This window comes from Neodiprion pinetum, chromosome 3 (genome assembly GCF_021155775.2).
Source record: "Neodiprion pinetum isolate iyNeoPine1 chromosome 3, iyNeoPine1.2, whole genome shotgun sequence".
Lineage (NCBI taxonomy): Eukaryota > Metazoa > Arthropoda > Insecta > Hymenoptera > Diprionidae > Neodiprion > Neodiprion pinetum.
In genome coordinates this window covers 27,250,885-27,273,006 of record NC_060234.1, presented here as the reverse complement: position 1 = coordinate 27,273,006, position 22,122 = coordinate 27,250,885, and the positions used below count along the sequence as shown (strand labels likewise).

Below are 22,122 nucleotides of genomic sequence, written 5' to 3'. Positions count from 1 at the left end.
CTTTCCCTCGAGGGCGAGAGCGGCGCAAAATTCTGTATAAGACGTAGGCACGTTGGTGCAAATATTCAAACTGACTTCTTCGCGTCAAAGCTTTTGCCGAACATAAGTAACTTTCACCGGCAAACAACGCTCTCGACAGATATTCTTACACCCCAAGAACCGCCCGACGACGCCTCGTTACTTATGCTTTGAAAGAATTCTTTTCGATATCTCGAGTATTGTCACTTGTTCGGAAACTATATCGATCATGCGAACTTGATATCCGAGATTTACATCGTTTCCAAATGAGAAGTCAAGCTGCTGGTAAATCCAATGGAAGACTTTGAAAAACATATCCAACGTTATAATGGACCATGGAACAGACAATATCACGTCAACCCCTACCTATAAAGCTCACCCGATTAAGCATGATGAGTTTTTGAATGAATGGTAAAATTATCAGGTAGGCGCGTGGAGCGTGAAATGAATCATGTTACGCATGACCTAGAACGGATAGAAGAAGGGTAATAAATATTCGAGATCACTTCAGGAGATCGAGTACAGGGATTCGGGGTAATTGGGTGAAGCATTGAACCTAGACCGATGAAAATAGAAAAAACACAACCTACACAACGGTGAGATTAATGGTTAACGTTTTACGACGAACGTTTGAGAATATTTAGTGCTCAGATTTAAATAGTTTCGCGAGCAATTCGCTTGGGTGTGAAATTAATAGGGTGCGTCATTCTGCAGTGCGTGTAAATGAAAACTATAGGGCCATGTCTTGGCTTAATGAGGTGAGGATCGTTAGGTATAATGTCGGTAGCGAGTCCCACTTCCGTTGGCTGGCGTGTTTGCGGCGACCGTCACAAAGTTGCGCTGTAAACCAGAGAAATACACTAACCCGTGCCGTCTTCCTTCCACCCTTTGCCCAACAGTAATACTATTACAGGTTGCGAGCGCCGTACCGCAGGAGCTTGCAGCTATACACGCGACGTTCATGCGAAAGTGAGGAAAGCTCAACCATAAGCTAAGCCTGGAAAATAATTTTCCATACACCCCGGCTAATTTCACAGGCGCGCTGCGGGACGCGTTAAAAAAAAAAATGTTCTCCTTTCCGTATTTTTATTTTTTCTCCCCTCGCCTTATTTTCATCGAGGCGACTGGTATCAAAGAGAATTTATAACTAGTTGCAAACTCTGAGCCTCACAGCTGGCGGCATCCTATGAACGTACGTCCTCTTTTCTGAAGGCCTACATTATGCAAAGTATCATGCATTAGCCAGAGATTGGTCATCTCGTAACTCAGCAGCGTGTGTAGAGTAGATTGGTTTCACTCATCTCCGTGATGATGCGAACGTTGTCGGACTGTAATTGTGCGATTGATGCGGATCTTTTTCAGCCTCGTGGTAGAATCCCACGGCTTATCTGCTGCAGAACCGGATGAGGGTAATTAATCTAAATTCTCAAGACGGAGCAATCAAAAGATAGAATCGAGCGAAGCCATCTATACTTTTGGACGCAAAATGGTGCAGTTGCACTGTAAAGGAAAGGCGAGACTCTCCGCGGGATTGAAGGCGAGAATTAAGCAGTCTCGGTGGAAAAATGTATCCTCGAAAAGGACTTTACCTGGACACATTTCCATATTCAAATTTGAATAATTAAAATAACGAGATGTATCGTACCTACGCTTTGCGCTGGGAGAAGTTATAACGTATAACAAAATATCGACGAGATTACATTGCAGCACACTGTAATGTAAATGCAAATGCAAATATACGATGGTAAAATATTCCGAGTGTGCAAATTAAAATGACATTGAAATATATATGTGTGTACCACCGGGCTGTCCGTAGGGCACAAATTGTTTGCGCGGTTCCGCTCGCGATATTATTCGCGCGAAATATATACGCGCGTGTATCTGTATGCGCAATTTCTCCACCGTGCCTCAGTCATGGGACCCGTAATAGGGAAAATTCGTTGAAAATTCGCATAATTTGCATGTAATTAATTTCGTTACGTGAGCTTTAAAAATCAAGAGCCTATACATACATGTACACGATCATCGGGTATATACGAGCACAAATGTTATGAGTACTGCGGAACAAACAGCCGGGATATAGATCACTGTCGGAACGTGTGAAATTCAATTTTATCTACGGCATCGCAAGTTTTTTGTATCACCATTATCGTCATCGTCATTTCGAATAAAGGATGGAGGTGAAGTCAGCTATTGTCATTTGCAAAAGAGAAAGATGAAGAAGAGGAAGAAGAAGAAGGAGAAAAAGAAAAATAAAGGAGAAGATGGTCCACGTAGTTGGAAGCCTGGGAGATATTTCTTTAATTAAAATACTGGGCTGACTTTTTAATTCGCTTATAATTCTCACATTCCACCGCGTCTCGAGGGTGAATTTCATTTCTTATTTCAAGCCACGTTTTATTAGACCCTCAAAGAATCCGATCGATTGCTTTTTTTTATTAATAAATCAGAATACCAGAATATGCGATCGCATTAACCAAAAAAAAGCATGGCGTGAGTTATTAGTGATTTATATTTGTTTTAAAAATAAATCTGCCTTGTTCGAATTAAGATGGATCTAAAACTTTATTAATTTGCGCAACTATACAGTCAGGATCTCACCACTTTCACTTGAAACAGTCAGATACAGACGGATCCTTTCTGATCCCTCTCCTAAAACTATTTCGAGCTCTGTTGACGATGGTTTTCTAGCAGTTGAATTACGACTGTGATTCTCAGTCCGGATTAAACCAACATCGATGCGGCGATAGGAAATAATCTACAATTTCGAAATTAAAATATTTTAAACTAATTTCACCAACAATACCGATGTGTTATAACTTTTAAAACAAATTCTGCGGTGACATTTGAAGAGAATGTTTGTCGAATGATAAGGATAAAGGGCTCGCAACGAGTAAGAACACCATTGAAGGTTGTGACTACGAATCGGAAAACAGTGTTGAAGAGTGTCGAGCAAAGTTGACAAATAACGGAGAGTCTTGCAGGCACGTGTGATAAATCTAGCGCAAAACTAATGTAAAACCCGTGTCACACGAAGTAGTTCCATTGAGTCGCACAGCTCGTGCGGAGCTTTTCGTGCTTTTGGGGCTTCTAGGGTGCAGGTAATGGCCTAAGAACGTATATATCCAGGTCTCAAGCCGGCGCAAGCACCAACGCGGAGCTTAGTGTCATCGCGAACGGACTCGTAAGCCCAGAAGCTGAATATAATACACACTAATGCCGTCCCACAAAGCTCTTACAAGGCGTCCAGTCACGATAGACTATCCGAAATCATAAAATTACTATGGAATTTCGCAATACTTGATCGAAAAAAATTTTCAAATCAAAAACCCAATTCATAAAAGGATTCAGGGTTAATTTTAGTGACATTGTGACGTTTATCAATGGTGATGAGAGGTTCCACAATTATACACGTATCGATTTATGCTTCTTATAGTCTATGTGCGATTTTTCGATTTTATTTTTTAACGTTCCCAACAATGCTTGCACAGTTTCCATTGCTCGAGACAAGTAGAAAATTCGTTCGCTGGTCCGTATCGCGCATTGAGTTATATTAAAAGTCGCTCACCAGTCTCAGTGCGAAAGGAGAACTTTTGCCCAAAGCACCATTTCGAGAGCTTGAAACACATCAGAGGCAGGTGTGCGCATACCTCGAAAGTTGTTCATTAGGCGCGTTGAAGCAAGAAGGGATTAGAAACAGGGCGGGATTCAACAACGGCAGGTAAACATGGCCAGTTGCACTTTTAAATGGGACAGCCTATGTGTCAAACCCTTCCGCGCATGTAGGTCGTCTATGTGAAGGCAGGACCATTCTGCAGACCCAGGGGAGGCGCCGAAATGTTTTAATTAAACGTTAACAGTTTTTAATTGGTGCTTGGAGAGCTACGAGTCACATTTATTTCCAGAATGTATGTACCTACCGGCTGCCGCCGCAACGTTCAGATGAATAAGCAATCAAAACCAGTCAATCAATAACGGTCCGATGGGTGAGGGTGATGCAACGATTGAAATATCACATTCGAAAAATTTAAAGTCGTACGAGAAAGCGCGGAACATAGTAAAAATACAACATTAACGGGCCTTTCTTCATTCAATTGTGTGCATTCTTTGTTGTAAGCTATTATTGTTCCTTTCCTGAATGTCACTTAAAAACTTCAGAACAAGTTAGGATTGATGAAAAATGCGTAATCAAATGCCTAATTATCCAAACTCATCCCACAATTCGAGGTGTAGATTTGTTTTTTTCTATTCACTCTTCAAGTAAACCGCTGTGCACAAATATCGTGCAAGTGAAAAGCAAGTCCGTCATCAGCGCGAAAGAAGTAAGGTTGGGCGGCTGCTTTCAATTTCGTCATGGCATATTATGTCACAAAGACTCGATCCTGATATGTGCAGATGCTTCCGTTAGAGACACATTAGGGTGATATAATGACGGCTAATGACATCTAATGACGTTAGCGGGAGGCAGGTCTCGCAAAGACCATCAATTAGCGACATCTGTCATCGTCCCACTCCCCGTCCCGTCTGCTAACGTCTTTCAGGGAAATGAACGCCGAAGCCTAAGGGTGCGCCAACTTTGGGTTAAGATATCCAGCACGTCCGGGGCAAAAAATAACTGAGAGTTTGGGCAACGCGTGATCGCAGTTATCGCTAATTCCACAAGGCGTTATTACCGAAGCCGATTTATTGCCGGATTAAGAAACGCCGGTAGTTACCGGCACGTGACGCCTAAAAACTTTACACCTTCTAAGCCACTGAACATCTATCGAAAACGTTACCTAAGTTGCATAAGAGAACGTTCAAGTCGGAGCGCTGTTGAAGTTTCATCATTTCTTCAACTATTCAGACATCTCAATTCCGGCAAACCAGGTGAGGTTTGAGGTCTTTAAACTCAAGTTGGAGAAGATTGTTATTCAATGTTTGTGATTTCTCACAAGATCTGACTTCTTCGGTAATCAGAGGTTAAAATAGGATTCAAAATATTGACCGTACATGGAGTTTCGAATCTCACGGCAAATACTACATAGCGAAAAGCAAACATCTTAAGTATTATACGTACCTACGTTATGCTCGGTGCAGTTGGATGCTTGAGGACATTTCAAGAAAAGTCTCGGAGGAGAATAATGATTTTGTATCCCAAAGGCGAAAGAGTTGCAGGATAATGGAGAGGAATTTAATGGCGTGGTCCGCAAGACGGAGACAAGAAGGCAGGACAGTGAACCTGATATCGATCCTTGCGTCGGAGCAAGTTCAGGGTCGCATCGTCGCCAGCGATAGCGGCAAGGGGTTGGGAACTGGTAGAGGGGTACGCGCCACGCACAGCTGGTTGCATACATCTCATCCCCTGCTGCGATACAACCGCCGGTAACCCCGAGTCGAGAAAATAATAACCAAGCGATGACTGGCGAAGCCTCGCAAACCTCTATCACCCGTTTTCCTCTCTTTGCCCCGAAGAAGTCTCTGCCCTCTAGAATTAATAGACCTCGCGGAAGGCTCGAGCTCGAAGCTATCGCCGTGCCATCATCCACGAATAATGGTCCAGCAGCTCAACAATCCTTACGGTAGGTACGTGCGAATTTCAGAACTCTGATACAATGAATATTTAATTGTACATTGAATTGAATTACTGGAGAATTTGACTTCTGAGTATAGTTTCAATTGATCGTTGGTTCGGTTGATCGATTAATCGATTAATCAGAAAAACGAGTAATCGAGAAATGATCGATAGAAGCTACCGATTAATTGATTAATCGCATAATAGTACTCTTTGACTAACGAAATTACAATTAACAATATCAATGGAAGATGTGGCCTTTCAAAAGTTTCAGTTTATCGGTCACCACTATTTGGAAAAATATTGCTTCTTCCTATCGAAACACCCCGGTAACGTCGTATATTGATTCTAAGTTGAACGTTTCTCTGGTTATAATAATACTTTACTGAGTACGTTTTCGTATAATTCGTAATTTACCGTATATTCGTAATTATATTTTCAAATTTATAAAATTAAAATGTTTTGTTTCCCGGTAAATAAGTTTTCAACCATCAAATTTCCCATTGTAATCCATGCAGTAGATGGTATGTTTTGCAAATAGTAAGAAATCACAAAAATTCAAATCAGGAGTACTCAGCATCACAGGAAAATGGTGAGCAGACATCGTTATGAGTTTTATTCATAATTCAGAAATCAAAGTAGCAAATTAGTTTCAGGTGAAACGGCCAAGGCACCGATTAACCACGTGCTGGATCTTTTGTATTATACCTGTTCCGCACCTTTTTTTTGTGATTATTACATCAATTTCACCTGCAACAAATATTACTTTTGCCTCGTTCTCAAGGTTATATGTTAGTCTTACTGGTATCGTGTTTATACAATTTTAAGTGTCTTTTAATCATATCTGCTTTTGCCTCGATTAAACTGTATTTCTACAATGTTAAGCTTAAAACTTTTTCGTCACTCTTGCATATGATCCGTATGGTAAACGTATAATTAATATTAAATTCTGTTTTGATCTCGAAATATTATGGTTGTCTTATTGTGAATTTGTAACCATTTTCGATAATATTATCCAAAAATCGAATGAATTCTTTTACACAAATCGCCTGATGAATGTATAAATCAATGTTTCCAATCTATTGTAAAATCAATAACCTCGATTAGAAATCTTATTCTATTCACCTCTTCTCTTTCTATTACCCCACACCTGTTCAGTCTTGTCTCTAATAAATTTCGTATTCCGCAATGCATTATTATTATTATCACAACAAATAAGACACCTTATAAAATCTTCGAAAAACGCAGAAATGCGAAGAAAAAAAATGTACCAACGATTCAAGAGAATAAATGTGACTCTTACACCGTGGAGGTTGTAGTGCGACGAGGCACGCGATGGTCGCCGTATCACGTGCTGGGATAATCGCAGATTTCTCAAAGTTTCTGTCATGGGAAGCTAGGTGGATAGAATTTTGATACTCGCAGCCGGTACCCGGGAGCATCGCATGCAAATAGGTGGTTTGCGGAGAAAATCTACGATCTTGCGATGCGTCTGGAACCATTTATCTATACCGTGCTGCAGCTCGGATCTGTACAGATACAGATTCAGCCGTGTAGACACGAAATGGTTCATAGCTTAAACGAAGGCAGATACACTTCTTTATACACTTGTCTTTACTTTCTGACATAGCCACCAACAGTTCGTTCGAAGTCGACGAAACTTGAGCAACTCTGCAGCTGACTATTTACGCGCAAAACTTCGCTACCATTTCAATTTTATGCTAATGAAGTCTCGGCCATTGCGCCGCGTAAACCGTAAAATAAGACAGCAAAAAAACCTGCCGAGGTAGAAATTCTAAGCTGTATAGATTCTCGTGAGTTTTACTATGCGCGAATTTTTTGCATTTGAATTCAAGAACAATTTCTTGTGATTTTAGAAAAGACAGGTTTTGTCTCGCGTACAGGCATCCAGTGCTCAATAAAGCCGCTTTAGGGGTAAAATGTAAAGCCAATACTGAAGCTGTGTACTATTTGCTAGGTTATACGCTATTCGATCCGGGGTTTTGTGAACTGGAAAAGGCTCCGAGTCTCGAGACGCATCTCAGTGGAAATATAAAGAGGAAAACTGAGAATTTAAGAAAAAAAAAGACACAGAAAAAAATGCGGTACGTATTTGGTTTACGGCCAGTCCGAAAGGACGATTCTTAAAACACTCTCGACGATCGTTTTGTACTACGTTCGTATACGCGTGAACGAATTAGAACTGTGCTTTGATATTCGTTATTTGGAAAATAACGAGTGTATATTTTTTCTTAATAAAGAAAATTCTGAGAAAGAATAAAAGAAATTTTCATAAGGTCAGATTGATCGATTTTCTCCCACTCACGAAGCGCCGTAATTCCATTCAAACTTTTCGAGATGAGGGTTTTTCTTCGAAAATTAAAAACGCGTACGCATAACGGGAGTTGAAATGTTGTTTTTTCTTCAATCGAATAAAAGTCTTCTTTTCTTCTACTTATTTCTTTGTAATCCGACGCAGCTGGGAAAAAGTTTTCTTTCCTACCGTTCTTGCAGCCGTATTATTTCAAAGCTGAAAATGTGAATTCCTTGCGCGAATGGAAGAGCCGTGGAGCTCTCCGACTTGAAGAACGCGATAATGGGGATTATTGTTCGAGAAACACGTTTTCGCCGAAGACGAAGATAAATTTTCTCCATCGCGCTGAGCGCACGCCAGCCAAAGCGAGCCATCAAGCGTGCTGCAGGAACAGCTCCCAGCTCGTCACAAGATGGAAGGTAAAAGATATATGCGATTCAAAGTTGGAGGGTTGGACTCGCGGTACTAAATAACGAGACGAGAATCTGCATTAGCTATTCCCTCCGAAAAACGTCTTCATGGTCGCTATCGATATCATAGGTACAACGTAAATGTACCAGTTATTGACACGCTTAGACTCAATTATTGACCCATTTATTATCCAAAATTACAAATTGGCGGCACAAATTGTGAATTTCTCGATGACCTACAAGCAATTGCTAGAGGATGAGACACTACAAATTTATTTCTTTGTAATTTACGAACTAAGGATCAAACAGATACAACCAAAAAAGTTTCAAAAATGGGACAGGGACAAAATAAATAATTTCTTATCAGTATTGGTACAATAATCATGGAATGCTGACCGATTCTTTTCGTCAATGACTTATCAGAAAACAATACGTTACGTTACTGAATCTTGAATTAATTCCACACTTTCTGGTATTGCTGACGGCAAGAATATTTGAGACACCATTTTCAACGAAATTGTAGGTATAATGATTTTCAGCAGCAACAAAATTTTACAAGATCTATAACAGTGTTGACTATCATTTTGTTCAACCAACTAAGCGTGCCGTGAGCCAAAGAGATTCCCCTAATTTACATCGTTAGGGCTAGATATTAATGAGTCCATAGTATGACAGGGAGTGACTAGCTCGAGAGATAACTAGCGTGGTTTGCTCTAGACATACCGTCGGTGTTGCAGCCGCGTGTATCTCGGGTACGATCGGGTGTACTTTGTTAACCTGTCCATTCTCTCACCGATCTCAAACCACCTCAGGCGTGTTAGTTCATTAATTCACGGCAACCTGTCGCGTAAACAAAGAGTGAGGCTTATCGTGAATGACGCCTAATAAACGCCCCGAGTTTCTTGTCACAGTTCGTTCACGCCTACTCCTCCGCTCCGAAGGTTCCGTCATCACTCTTCATTACCAGACAATGCGAAAATGCTCTTGACGACAACTCGTTCGCGCCCCCGTTGCTTCTCGCTATCGTACGATACATACACAGTGCATACACACGTACGTGTATGACACATATATACGAATAGATACGTCCGTACACACATGTACTTGCCGTTTATACGAGCGCATGTGCCGGCTGCTGTGTCTGTTAGCCGACGCGATCCGGGAAGAAACCACTCACTCCAAGTGAAGCGATTACGTGAAGATGGTCCCGGAAAAGTATCTCTCTTTCTCTCTTCGTTCCGAGAATAGGGGTGTAGAAATTGGCTGAGTCCCGTCCGTCAACGAGCAACTGAACGAGCGATAAATTTCGGGCGAGTAACAGAGAGAGGAGTTGTACATACCCAGAGGCATGGCGAATGACTTTCCCAGAGGCTGATCAAACGTCACCGATTAGTTCGCCGTTTCACTTTTAGACATTTAAACGTCTATGCCTATGGCAGACGAGCAGAGATTTCTAAGGAATCAATTTATACCCATAAGGGGATCAATATTGATAATCAGAGAAATGATGCAAGGTACATTCTGCCGTTTGCATTGGTCACTGCGTTAACGCGGTCGGCATTCCCAATCTCTTCTGAAACGTGTAACTGATCCATCGAAACTCGATACAGCAGCTGTAAATTCGAGTTTAATATTGCAGGTAAATATTGAAGGATGTACGGAAAATCCATCGAATAGTACTTCGAAAAGCCTGATATCAGATTTAGGTCACTATTTTGAAGCGATGATGCCGGTGGTGCAACCGATCTCTGATCTTTTACCCATCCATCAAAAGACCCAACCCACGCCTCGAACTCTTTTCAAGCCTCGAAAAGAAGATGTTCAAAAGTCTCGGCGACATCAAACGAATGAAATATCGAACTACCATCAACATGATTTCATTACGGTGAGGTTTATACTTGCTATCCATACGTAGTATGTACGCAAGCTCGTGTTGTCTCAGCGTTGGGTGTAGACTAATGAACTAAGCTGTCGGGTCTGATAGATTTAGATAGCATAATACTCGGACTTGTTTACTCACCGCCTCTCCCCCGCCCCGATCCGTCTGTTCACCCTTCATACTCGCATCCACATCCTTCACATTCATGTCTCAATTAATTTCCTCAAACGATGAGGAAAGGGGTGGAAAGCCATATTCGTCACAGTGTTGATCTACTGTAGATGCAGTTTACACTACCAAGTTGAAATTATCGGCAGCACTTGTCGCACATGACCCACGATCAGGCTTACATCAAACGCTCCGATGTTTCAAGTCGAACGCTAATTACCCGTTTTTGAACCGGATGCAGTGGTTTCTCAGAGGACTGCATAATTTCCCTTGAGAGTATTAGGAGTACTTGTCATATTTAATTTTTATTTAAAATCGTTCGATTCAAACGATTTGAAAGACTTGGTATGTATAAAGTAATCTTCACCCGGTAGGTATGTACGTATACATACCTGAACAATAAAACTACGAAGGAGTTTTCAAGTCTGGAAAGTTGAAACGAGTGAATTTTTTTCCCTCTACTTATTGTTCTTGGTCTTCTTATACTATTTTTTTTTTTTTTTTTGATTCAATTGTTTTACTTATTCAGAACCGATCGAAATCTGATTTTACAAGGGCGAAGTAAATAATAAATGTGCAGAGCAACGATAGAGAGCCGGTGCTCGGGAATAACTATTTTAACGACAGGTAATTTCGGGAGCTACTTTGAAAAATGAAGTTTTGCAGTTGAAGTCATACCTTAACGATATGTAATGAATATGCCGGCGGTAATGCATGAGTCGGGAAGTGGCGGGGAAAAGGTGCGGCGGTCTGCAGGCCATATTCACCACGACCGGCGACCGTAACTCGGTCATACCCTCGTAGCTGGTTAACGAAACACGGTATAACGCCGGTGTAAAACATAATTATCAGCGGTAAGAGCAAGACGGCCGGGAATGCATTATTCATGCCCCCGTTAATCCGCTTTTAGAACACTATTTTGCTACAAAATTGCAGCTTTCGAGTGAGTCTCGGTGGAAAAACTGGCGGATATAAAACCCTGAGGATTTCAACGGAAACCTGAAGCGTTAGGGCCACCGTAATGTAACAAGTAGCCCGGCCCTTGCCGTTCCGCGGCCCGGTTTAATTCAACCTTTCATAATTGGGACATCCGAGCTGAGGTACCAGTTTCAAGTATCCACACGTCGTCGTGCCGGTGAACAATTAGAGGGCCCTCGCAATTATTTAGTCATTATAGGGATTAAATCTACGCCTATACTACTTTCGCCTTTCATTGATTTATCTGAAAATGAGCTCGTAATACGGATACTCCAACTCCTGATTGCTTGAGAATAGTTGAAATGACTTCATGAATCTAAGAAGTACGCAAGATGTTGAGCAAACGTAAAAATTCTCTGAGATGAAATAAGAATTATCGTTGTTTGACGTTTTTTCTTTGAAATGTTTATATTAAAAAATATCAAGAATTTTATTAATTGAATTTTTGAGTACAAGATTGATATTCTGTTTAACTCACATTTTGCAACGAAAATTGTGCATATTATTGGAAACTATGTTTTAAAATATTTTGACGAGCACTATCATATTGAAGTATGGTATACTGTGTCAAATGATCAATAATATAATTGGGGCTGCTATCTTCACTAGGAAAAGACTAGAAGTGCTGTAAGTCTGTAAAGGATGATTTCAGGAAGAATCCTAAAAATCCTAAGATTCAAACAACTAGCATCATCTCCGGAATTCCTATCTGTATGAAAATAGCGTGCTTCAAGAGAGGTACGTGGGATAATTGGGTTTATCAGAATCCTTGATTTCCTACGTAGCAAGTAATTATATCTTGTAATAACGCCGTGATGAAATTCCAGGAGCAGACGCTTCCTTTTTCGTCGGTTTTTACCGGTTTGCCAAATAGGTCTGACCCTTATAAGGGCGATTTATACCATCACGCGTCCACGTAACATTTTATATGTATATACGTAAGCGAGTGTGGAAACGTGTACTCTAACTTTATATAAATTCCCTTTTCACAAAGCGAAAAATTCTCCTCCTCTCGTCCAGACACTTTTTCTTTCTTCTTTGTTCACAGAGTGGAGAAGTGGTGCACCTCTTATGTACTTGCGCCATTAGGGTTCAACAAAGAAAAGAAGGCTTCAAAGTCTAAATCGTGTTAATTGTTTAAACGTAAAAATGTTTCGCTGCAGTACATTAGTCGTGAGTAGCTGAACATCTCAATAATTTATTTTCAATATCTCATTATTACAGCAAATCGTTCGATAGTTTGTATTTACACCATCGGAGGTCATGTTGGTTACAACTCATATTGTATTCACGTTCGTTTTATTCCAGAAAACTGAAGAGGCTTAGTCAACTAAGCTGCGGTGAGGAAGCTTTTTGTTTCTTTCTTTGACGTAATTGCTTCCGTACTGCATAACGTTCATTTAGCATAGTCTTATAACGAAAAAAATTACTACTTCCAAGTATCAAGGTCCAAGAGTTATAACACAAGCACACGATCTCTAAGTGTTACGAGATCTCTCGTAATTATATTGCCACGGTTTCTGATTATTGGATCGCAACCAATGGATATTTCGTTTTCGACTGTTCTCAGAATTCTCTTCTCTCACGTTTTTCGACCGATCTCACAATACCCCGTTCAACGATATAAAATTGTTCTCACGAAATCACGGTGATATGTTTCGAGGCTTCAATCGTCCAAGCAATAAAGTGGAATATCAAATCGGGTAGAATTTATGGGTATATTTTGTGATCTGATACGCGTTTTTATTTCTGATTCCGGCCCGACAGTCGATGCAGCAATAGACACAATGGCCTTTGCACCGAAGGGCTTTTGTGGGCTTTGTATACGCGAGCAAGCTCCGGGTCGATAATCTCGATTCCTTCAGCAGTATCGCACATGTATCGCCTTTACGTATCGCCCACCTATATAACGGCCTTTACATAAACGTACATCGGTGTAAAATGGAAAAGAAGCTTTGGTAGCTGTAAGTACGTGCGGGGATCCGGAGCGCAATTCTCTCACTCAACTGGAATCCGGTGCAGCTGCGTCTTCCTCCTGGATATCGCCTCCTAGATAAATAGTTGATTGAGTCTAAGAGGTCCCGTGCGCCACGGTCCAAGGTTACAGCCACGGATAGCCACAAGGGCTGAGCTTTTTCACGCGCCCTCGACGTGTGCGTTCGCGAAAGCGGCGATCAGCCATGCACGTTGACTGTGGCCCAAGAGGGCCTGGGGTCAGGGGGTCATCGGGAGTCCGTCGGGGCTTAGGGAACGACGGCAGCAGAATACGTGACCGGGTTTCCAGGGGCGGCATTAGCCCTCTGCAGGCGAGCGCGGATCGCTGGATACGGCGTCAATTTCTGGCAATCCGGTGCCTATTTATCCGCGTATATCGTCTGTTTGGCTAAACCGACCGCCCCGCGAATCAAGTTAATAAAACCGGGGGAGATTTGGGGTGCCGACTCACAGCTGACGCTGATGTTAAACGGATTCAAGTTAGAACGCGTTGACGCTGAAGTCGTTTCTTCTTATGGGAAAAGACGCAAATGTGACCGTTGACTTTGGTATTAATGGGCGGATTTTCTTGATCTCCATTTAGGAACCCGTTACCGAGATATTCCTCGACTAGCTTTTATCGAATCGCGTGCCGTACGGCACGCGTTTCACTTTCAGACCGGGGAACTTATTTCTCAACGTAATTGTTCGTCGTAGTTAAAGGTAAAAAAACTTACACACATATGGTTACACCTTGTTGAAGCTTCGGAGACACTCAATTCAAGTTAAATCTCAGGTCGACTTACCTGAAAGCAGAAAACACAAGAGAGTTAGGGCGAATAGGAATATGATGATGCGACTGGTTCGAAATTTACATAACTGCAGCACACATGTAGCGACGAGACGAGTAGAAAGGAGAGGTTGGCGAAGAAGGGGAGGGGGGAGGGGGGCTCCAAGCTGCAAACGACAACGATTATAATTCTTTGTGGAAAAACATTCTCGTAAAAATTTACAGTCCTTTTGGATCATACATAAATTTGGTATAACATCAACATAAAAAGTAACGATCGTCCCTCCCATCCCCTTGCAAGCAATTTACCAATCTCTTCTCATCCTCTCTGTATTTCTTCCTCACTCTGACTACATTTCTCGCTTACTCTATTCTCCGACAGAGTAATGATATTTCGCTCCGTTCTTTGATTGTCGATAAAGACAAATCTGCAAGACTGATTTATGATTTTTATTGGCAAGTTGAATTCTTCTGTAAAGTGCGAGAAGAATTTGACGACAGTCAGATGATTGGCTCTCGTATTTCGATTTTCTTCCGATCATTCGGTTGCCACTTTTGTAATTGGATCAAAAATTGTTAATTTTGAATCCCAGACTTGCAATCTGGACAAATTGATCTTTGGTATCGAATAATTGTGATTAGATTTGTCCCGAAAAGATGACAACCATCCAGAGATCAATGCTTGGATAACTTTTTGGCGATTAATTTATCCCACCCCAAATATCATACGGGGATGATTTACGGAGGCAGAAAAAAAATATTAAATGAGAGCGCCGGCTGGTGAAAGAGTTCGAACAATAGGCAGACGCGAGGGGCTGTGTTATAGTTCCAATAAAAGATGTCTGGCCCAGCCACGTCGATTCGCAGCATCGCCTTCAGTATCATGGAATCTCCGAACATCGAGACGTGACGGAGGTTGTAATATTTTTTTTCTCTCCCTTTCAATACAATCAGTCGCCCCATAAGTATTATTAACGTGCAACGGTGAAGACTTTCCCGGATTAATATCCTCGCGTGACTTGCCTTGGTTTTAAAACTTTTTACCGTGATGCAATGTATCGAGAAACATCTTGATCATCAGAATTCAAGGCGGTATCCTCGCGAGAGAGAGAGAGAGTGGAATATACGAGAAAACAAGAGGGAGGAAGTGAGGACTATTTACGGTGGAAAGGGAAGTGAGAAGTGAGGAAACGGGACGACTCATGCCTCGCAAAAAGTCCCTCAAACTTTGTCGTATTAATTACAAAAATACTCGCCGGTCGAATCCGGCAGCATCCGCTCTTCTCAATACTAATTTCCCCCTTTTACGTGGCTGGTGGATTTAACGAGCTTTATGTGCCAAAACGCTCGACGCATCGCAAAGAGGGCCTTTCCGTTTCTGGGGTGAGTTGGTGCCGACGTTGGCAAGGATAAACGAACGTGCTTACTCCTGGTAGTTGGGAGAGCATTTCCCGTTTTAGGTACACCGTGAATTGAAACGATATAGACGAACGCTAAACGGTTGCTGTACAGAAAACACCTCGGTTAATGCAACGAAATGAGGAGTAAATTTGGAAACTTTTTACACACAGCGAGTTCTTGCCGATTGTGAAACATCTTCATTCCGCCTCAAAATTCATTGCTCACCTTCCAAGATTGAATAATTCATTAGTCTGTACCAGTACCATTACAACACAGCAGTACCTCTTCTTTGGTGTAATCTTTGAGTTCATCGTGCTAAGGCGTGAGTGTATCAGAAGAGAAGATAAACCGGTATAACATACGTGAGAAAAGTCCAAAAATATCTGGATTGAGGATTCATGTGTTTTACAAGTGGTGCTAGAAAATATCTTCCATGTTAATTACGGTTCATAAAAAGTACTCGATCATGGTTGCCGGATAGAGGACAGAGCCCTGTAGTACACACTTGACAATGTAACACTGTCACGGTCCCTTTGGATAACAGAAGTACATCGCTGAAAGTCGATTGGTAGAATATACTGCAAGGAAATTGGAGAATTCACCAATCCCGAGTGATTCTACATTGAGGTTGTTCGACACATAGATCACACGCTCTACGTGAATTCATGTAAGAAAATTCTCGCACCGTAATCCAAGACCTTTGCCTCAGCTCATTCAGTGTCACAACAAGTAAGTCCTGTTAGCTATTATTACGTTTCATTAGCGAAAGCGAGTAAAGTAAGGCAAAGATCAGAGAGCGACGTCGATGAGAGGAGTGATAGCGATAGTGGATGGCGAAGGGTGGAAGGAGCGCCAAAATGTGATAGCGGGAACATTGCTTCACCACGTCACTCGCTGGAGGTTCCCGAAGTTCCGGGGAGTCCCAACGTATCTTCCACGGCTAGGCGGCTGTTCGAGGTCGACGTCTAACGGCGACGGCGGGCGACGAAGTCGGAGTCGGATTCCCCTCCTTCGGAAAGCGTCGTTAGAGGTCTCTGGCACAAGGCCAATCACATCGACTAGCTAGTGTGTATGTTCCGCTGTGCACACTCCACCCTTAGCACCCTGCACCCTCCACTCTCCATCCGAGAATCGGGTCTCCCTGGTTCTTGGGCATGGCATGCCATGGTATGGTATGGAATCATGGCGTGGCGCGAGGTATTCTCCTTTCTTGTTTGCACCTCACCCCCACCCCGGACTGCCTCTCGCTTTGGCAAACATCGATACGGGCACCAATATATCGGAATATCAGCGAGATATTGTGTACCGTCTGGAATTTACCGTTATTTAGAATTTTTTTACTATCCTTCTTCTCCTCCTCTACCCCTCGATCCTTTATGTACACGAAAATGTGTGCTATCGTCTCGTTTTTGGAAACACCTTTCAAATAGAGGCTCATAAATCTCGGAGGAGATCAAAACTCTTATACGGCTGTTGGGCGACTCGCTGTATAATATCAACTCGAGATAAAACTCGCCTTGACAGTTTTTTTTTTTTTCTTCTTCTTTATTACTGATCGGCTTACGGATGTTTGAAAAATTATTTGTAAGTTAGCCTGCAGCTAGGTATCGCAGAATTGAAGTATGAACGTTTTCCAACTCGCTGGTTTTGTGATGCATTAAAAAATGCTCCGAGAGTGTAACAAATTTGTGTTAGCCAACGCCTTTCGGCCCTGTTACATGTATCACTTTTCGCACAACTGATAGATACGATTAGTTATATCAACAGAACTTTTTTCTGTCTTTTAGACACCGAATTTCCCAGCTTCCTTTCGGCTAAATTATTTTTTCACCACTCGTGAAATCAAAGATTCGAGACTTCAAAGTGTGGGTAACCGTATGCTTGATTGTGGAAGATGAATAACTTTCTCCACTCTAGCTACCCGATTTCTCGTTTGACTAACGACGAGGCTCGTATGAAATCAATTATTTGAGAGCTGCTCTGAATGCAAGCGGGCTACGCTTGAACCTAGTTTAGCGTGGCGTGAATTGCAACGCTTCCCCAACGCCGTGCAGGGTGCAGAGTTTGGGGGCGGAGACAGGGTGAGGTAGTGTGAGAGAGCGAGGACGAGAGTGAGAGATAGAGACAGAGCAGTTAGCATGCTAATTCCGAGCGGAAACACTTAAATTCATTACACAAACTACTAATTGCCTGGATAATGAGCCATTGCAAATCACTAACAATGAGGGAATAACTTGTTTTCACGAACTTCCTCCTCGTGGCTGAGAACCCATTGCGGGATTGATATTGTTTGCGGTAATAGGACGAAGGCTGCAATGTAACGACAAGTTTCACCCCTAGGGATTATTCAGACGAGAGAAAGAAAGTCAGATCTTCAAAGCGACTTAATTGTTATTCCCAAGGATCAACTCATTGGCCTTACCTATATATATATATATAGTATATATATATAAGAATAACTAGCTCGCAGCGTCATTAACGCGAACAATCCAAACAAGAAATTTGCGTAAATATATATTCCAAAGGGCGCTGGCACGCTCTGAATAATGCATAAATATTAAATTTCTTATCCGAGGTAGGAGACAAAGAAAATAACGCTATTAAGTAAACCTCTGTAAAATAAGGAAGTAGGTAGGTATTCCTGCTGCAGGGCTGATTCAGTAGGCACGGTGGGTTTCAGTGGCTGTGGATGGAGAGTGGTTGTATCTAATTTAAATTCTCAACATAAAAAGCTTGCAGAACGCGAGGGAGGGCGGTTCGACCTGGGGTTGGGGTTGCACTGGGGTGAGGAGGGGGTGTGGATCCTGGCCAAGCCACGTGCCGCTGTGAGATTCATTCCGGTTTACATGGCCGCTCGTTTCCCATCCGCGTCCTTCCTAACTCTCTGCATCTTCGAAATTCTTTTCCCGTTTCGACCGCTTCTTACACTCTGCTTCCATCTTCATCCCAATCTCCATCTCCATCTCCGTGGCATATCCCTACCGTCTGGACCGCGACACGCATTCAACGGGATCGAGGTTATCAGGAGAGAGGAGAGAGGAGAGAGGAGAAAGCGAGAGATTGGCCGCACGGAAGTGGAAAAGAAAAGTACACGCTGCTGTGGCGCAGAGCAGTCTCTTAACACAATGACTTTCGTTAACGACAATTCCGCCGATGCTTCTTATTCGCTCGTTTACATATACCCGTCTCTCTTCTCTCTTTTCTTTGCTAATTTTCTCAGCTGAACCATATTTCAATTGGTTTCAACAGCAACGTACAAAAGAATTTGCCGGAGCAAACAACAAGTATCCCGCTTTATTCTCACCCTGGAGGATTACATGTATAGTGGAATCTCATCACAGGCTCGTTCCTGTATACGATTCGCAATAAGCTCCCGGCGGTGTTGCATTCAAACTCGCTGAGAAAACTACGCGAAACCGAACTTTCACAGGGCATAAAATAATCGGAAGGTAGATTGAAATTGCCAGACGGTGCACGGAATAAAAAGACGATTATGAAAAATAAAAGTACGATACATCTCATTCAGACGCGTCAGTATTATGAAAAGAAGTACGAGCCAGCAATCTTTCCGTTGAAAACTGCATCTCGGATTTTCACTATGAATCGGTAAATTTTACATTCGCTTAATTTAGAATGTTAAATGGATATCAGAAACATGTGCATCCTAACTGGATCGCCGAAAATATTTTGGAACAATGACGTGATCAAGTATTTCAGAAATCTGGTTTTTCACTTCCGTATAAAAATGTTTTGAAAGTACCGCATTCCCCTGCATGCATTTGAGTAGGTCATTTTTTATCAGGCACACTCGTATGATGAATGAAATATAATAATTAAATTTTCGACGCACCCAGTTCTCGCTGTGGCTTTACATATTATGCGGCCATTTTTTTTTTTTTTTTTTTTCACAAAGATGAAGCAGCTTTGTGCATCCAGGATAAATCATTTAGATGTATAAAGTTTGGTAGTACGAATCAGAAGCTCGAATGTAATTGATTTTCTAAATTACGACGCAAGTTCGATTCCCGATTACATAGTTTTGGTCTATGCTCGTTTTTCATCGGAACTATTCCTAACTGGTTGAGATATCAGTAACTGATATCAAGGATTCCAGTCTTCGGTTTGAACAGGAAATTTCTTTTTATCCGAAAACACGAAAACCACCCACTAAAATCGTCTTGGCGATCATTGCCCATCCTCTTGCATCTTGCAGGACATCCACTTCTAAGCCATTTACCCGTCTTTTCGTTGTTTAGTCATCAACCCGACAAAGAATTCAACGGGAAAATTTCAACGAAAAAAGACACTGGATTGCATTAGTTATACGCCATACTTGTAAAAGGGCCAACGTCCTCGAGAAAATTTGTATTAGCAAATCACACGATTCGTGAAAAAATTTTACACTAAGTAACGGAATAAGTTGAACAAATTTTAAACCAGATCATGACACGCAAAATCTATACGCTTAGAACTATTGTTAGCAAATAAAAATCAATGTGGCATTACGTGAACTTTATTGGCAAATATTATAAATTCTATTTTTACTGTATTTCAGTTACAATCAATTTACTTTAAGTGCAAAATATTTGTAGCTTTAAATGATTTGTTGATTTTAATTTGATCGTTCACACTGTACCCATGCTATATAATTTCTCGGTATACTTTCTTGCGATGTGTCCGCATGCTTCATCAGAATATTCGCGAACGAATCGTCTTGACTGTTCATCAACCCGTGATGCACATGCAAATTACGTTTCAAGTCAATAAATTCTACGATTCGGTGATAAGTGGCTTGACCGTTTCCCGGAAACCAATCTCTTTATAATTCTTCGCGATCCGCCTTAGATCTCAAGCCATATTCCACAGGGCTGAGTGAGCATTATATTACCAATTATACCAATATAACCTGATCAACAAAGACGTAAAGAATTGAAGAAAAGCTGGGCATTGAATTGGAGCGTCTAGATTGAAAGCCGGGCGAAAAGTTTCCCCCGCGCGTTTACAGGTACAGAAACTCTTGCCGAAGCGCAAGGTAGAGTCAATTTTGAAGAAAAGTTATTCAAAAGTTTTGCCGCAGTAAAAGCTGCGCTCGAGCCAAAGATCCCGTGTAACTTGGCACAATTATATTATATCCGATCAAGTTCGGCTCGGCGCTGCATGGCTTAAAAACGAAAGGGGTTTCAAGGAGCGATTTTCACGCGATTCTCCTCATCGACAAGATCCCCGCAACTTCGATGACGCGATTCTTCGTTCATTGCGCAAGCACGCGTTTCTGTTCGCGACGGTCCTGCTTTATACTCCCGGCTGCCACGCCGCCGCCTCCAGCGGGCAAAATTATTGTGCAGTAGTCGCGAGGTCGTCGGTCCTGTCAGTGGCACGCATCTCGCATCTCTCGGCTGCCTCGACAAAGGAAATTAATTATCCATATCCTCGTCGACGTCATTTACACCCCTCTATCCTCTGCATTCCCCGTTCCTCCTTTCTCCCCTCTTTGTTTTCTCCTCTTACCCTTTCCTACGTCCCTCATTCGCGAATAATTTTCAACCATCGTTCCTTTCCAATTCGTACTCTGTAATGATCTTCTCAGTGATTTTTTATTTACAGGATTCACATGATTAGTACACTGGGTATAACTTATTAATTCATGTAACGAAGAAAATCTCTTGCTAATCATCGTGAGGTTAAAGTTCAGAACGTGCATTTCAATCATATTCATGTAGGACAAAAATCGTATTGTGAAATTTCAGAATTATCTTTAGGATTCTGTGATTCATTGTGACGAAGCAATCAATCATGCGCACGTTTTGCAGATTCGACTCACCTTAATAGTCATGGATTATTTTGAAAATAGTAACGGTTCACCAATAATATTCTTATATTAACGTGACTAACTTCCACCTCGTACCTCATCGAAGTTAACACGCTAAGAATCGTAAAGATGCGTGCTAAATCGTTATGTAGAAAACGAAATATATTGGTGTAAACGATGAAAAAAAAATGTTATTCGAACAAAATTTATTTCAACACAATAAATTGTTATTTCCAGTGAATAAATTGTTTTTGCAGGTTTGTGTGCAAGATGATGTTTTTCGGGTAAGTGTGGGTATAATGAGTTGACTCTTGCAACGTTTCTCATACGGGCGCAACAAAATTTGGGTGGTAGGTACTTAAATTTCATTGTTCAGTTGAGAGAGAGAGAGAGAGAGAGAGACAGCAGCAATACCGAAATGCAGAAGCAGAGCAGCCACGCCATCCACCTATCGCGTTATCGATTCACGAACCGTATTTCCGGTAATTCGCGATGCTCGCGTGAGCGATGCATTTGTGCCATCGCCGTTCAATATACACTCGCATTACGTGTGTCAAATATTGGCGTTATTGTGTAACTTGGCTTCGAATCTTTCCGCCATCGCCGTTTCAGCTCCTACAGTATACCCCAGAATTCGATTTAAGCCAATGGCTTTGCTCGAACGAACCGAACTCGGATCGGCGTTTTGTGTCCTGCCGGCTAAACTCGCGACACGTTAACCCGCGCCTCGTTTTCGTCGTTACCCCGATAAACGGCGCAGATTCTGCCCGGGCGTTTCCTCATCTCCACCACGGCACTATTTTCGGAATTGCATCGGGTTGTAAAGT

The 22,122-nt window shown here is 41.9% G+C and overlaps 1 protein-coding gene across 3 annotated transcripts in view; it reads right to left on the bottom strand.

Moving 5' to 3' along the window:
- The window catches only part of bru3 (bruno 3), a 537,074-nt gene that overhangs the window by 358,511 nt on the left and 156,441 nt on the right, over positions 1 to 22,122 (bottom strand). The window contains exon 4 of one of the 3 annotated variants that reach the window (XM_069134114.1): positions 14,033 to 14,101. The exons of the other annotated variants lie outside the window; for them this stretch is intronic. The gene's annotated coding sequence lies outside the window, so the exon portion shown is untranslated. The remainder of the gene's footprint in view (positions 1 to 14,032; positions 14,102 to 22,122) is intronic. 3 annotated transcript variants of the gene reach the window in all.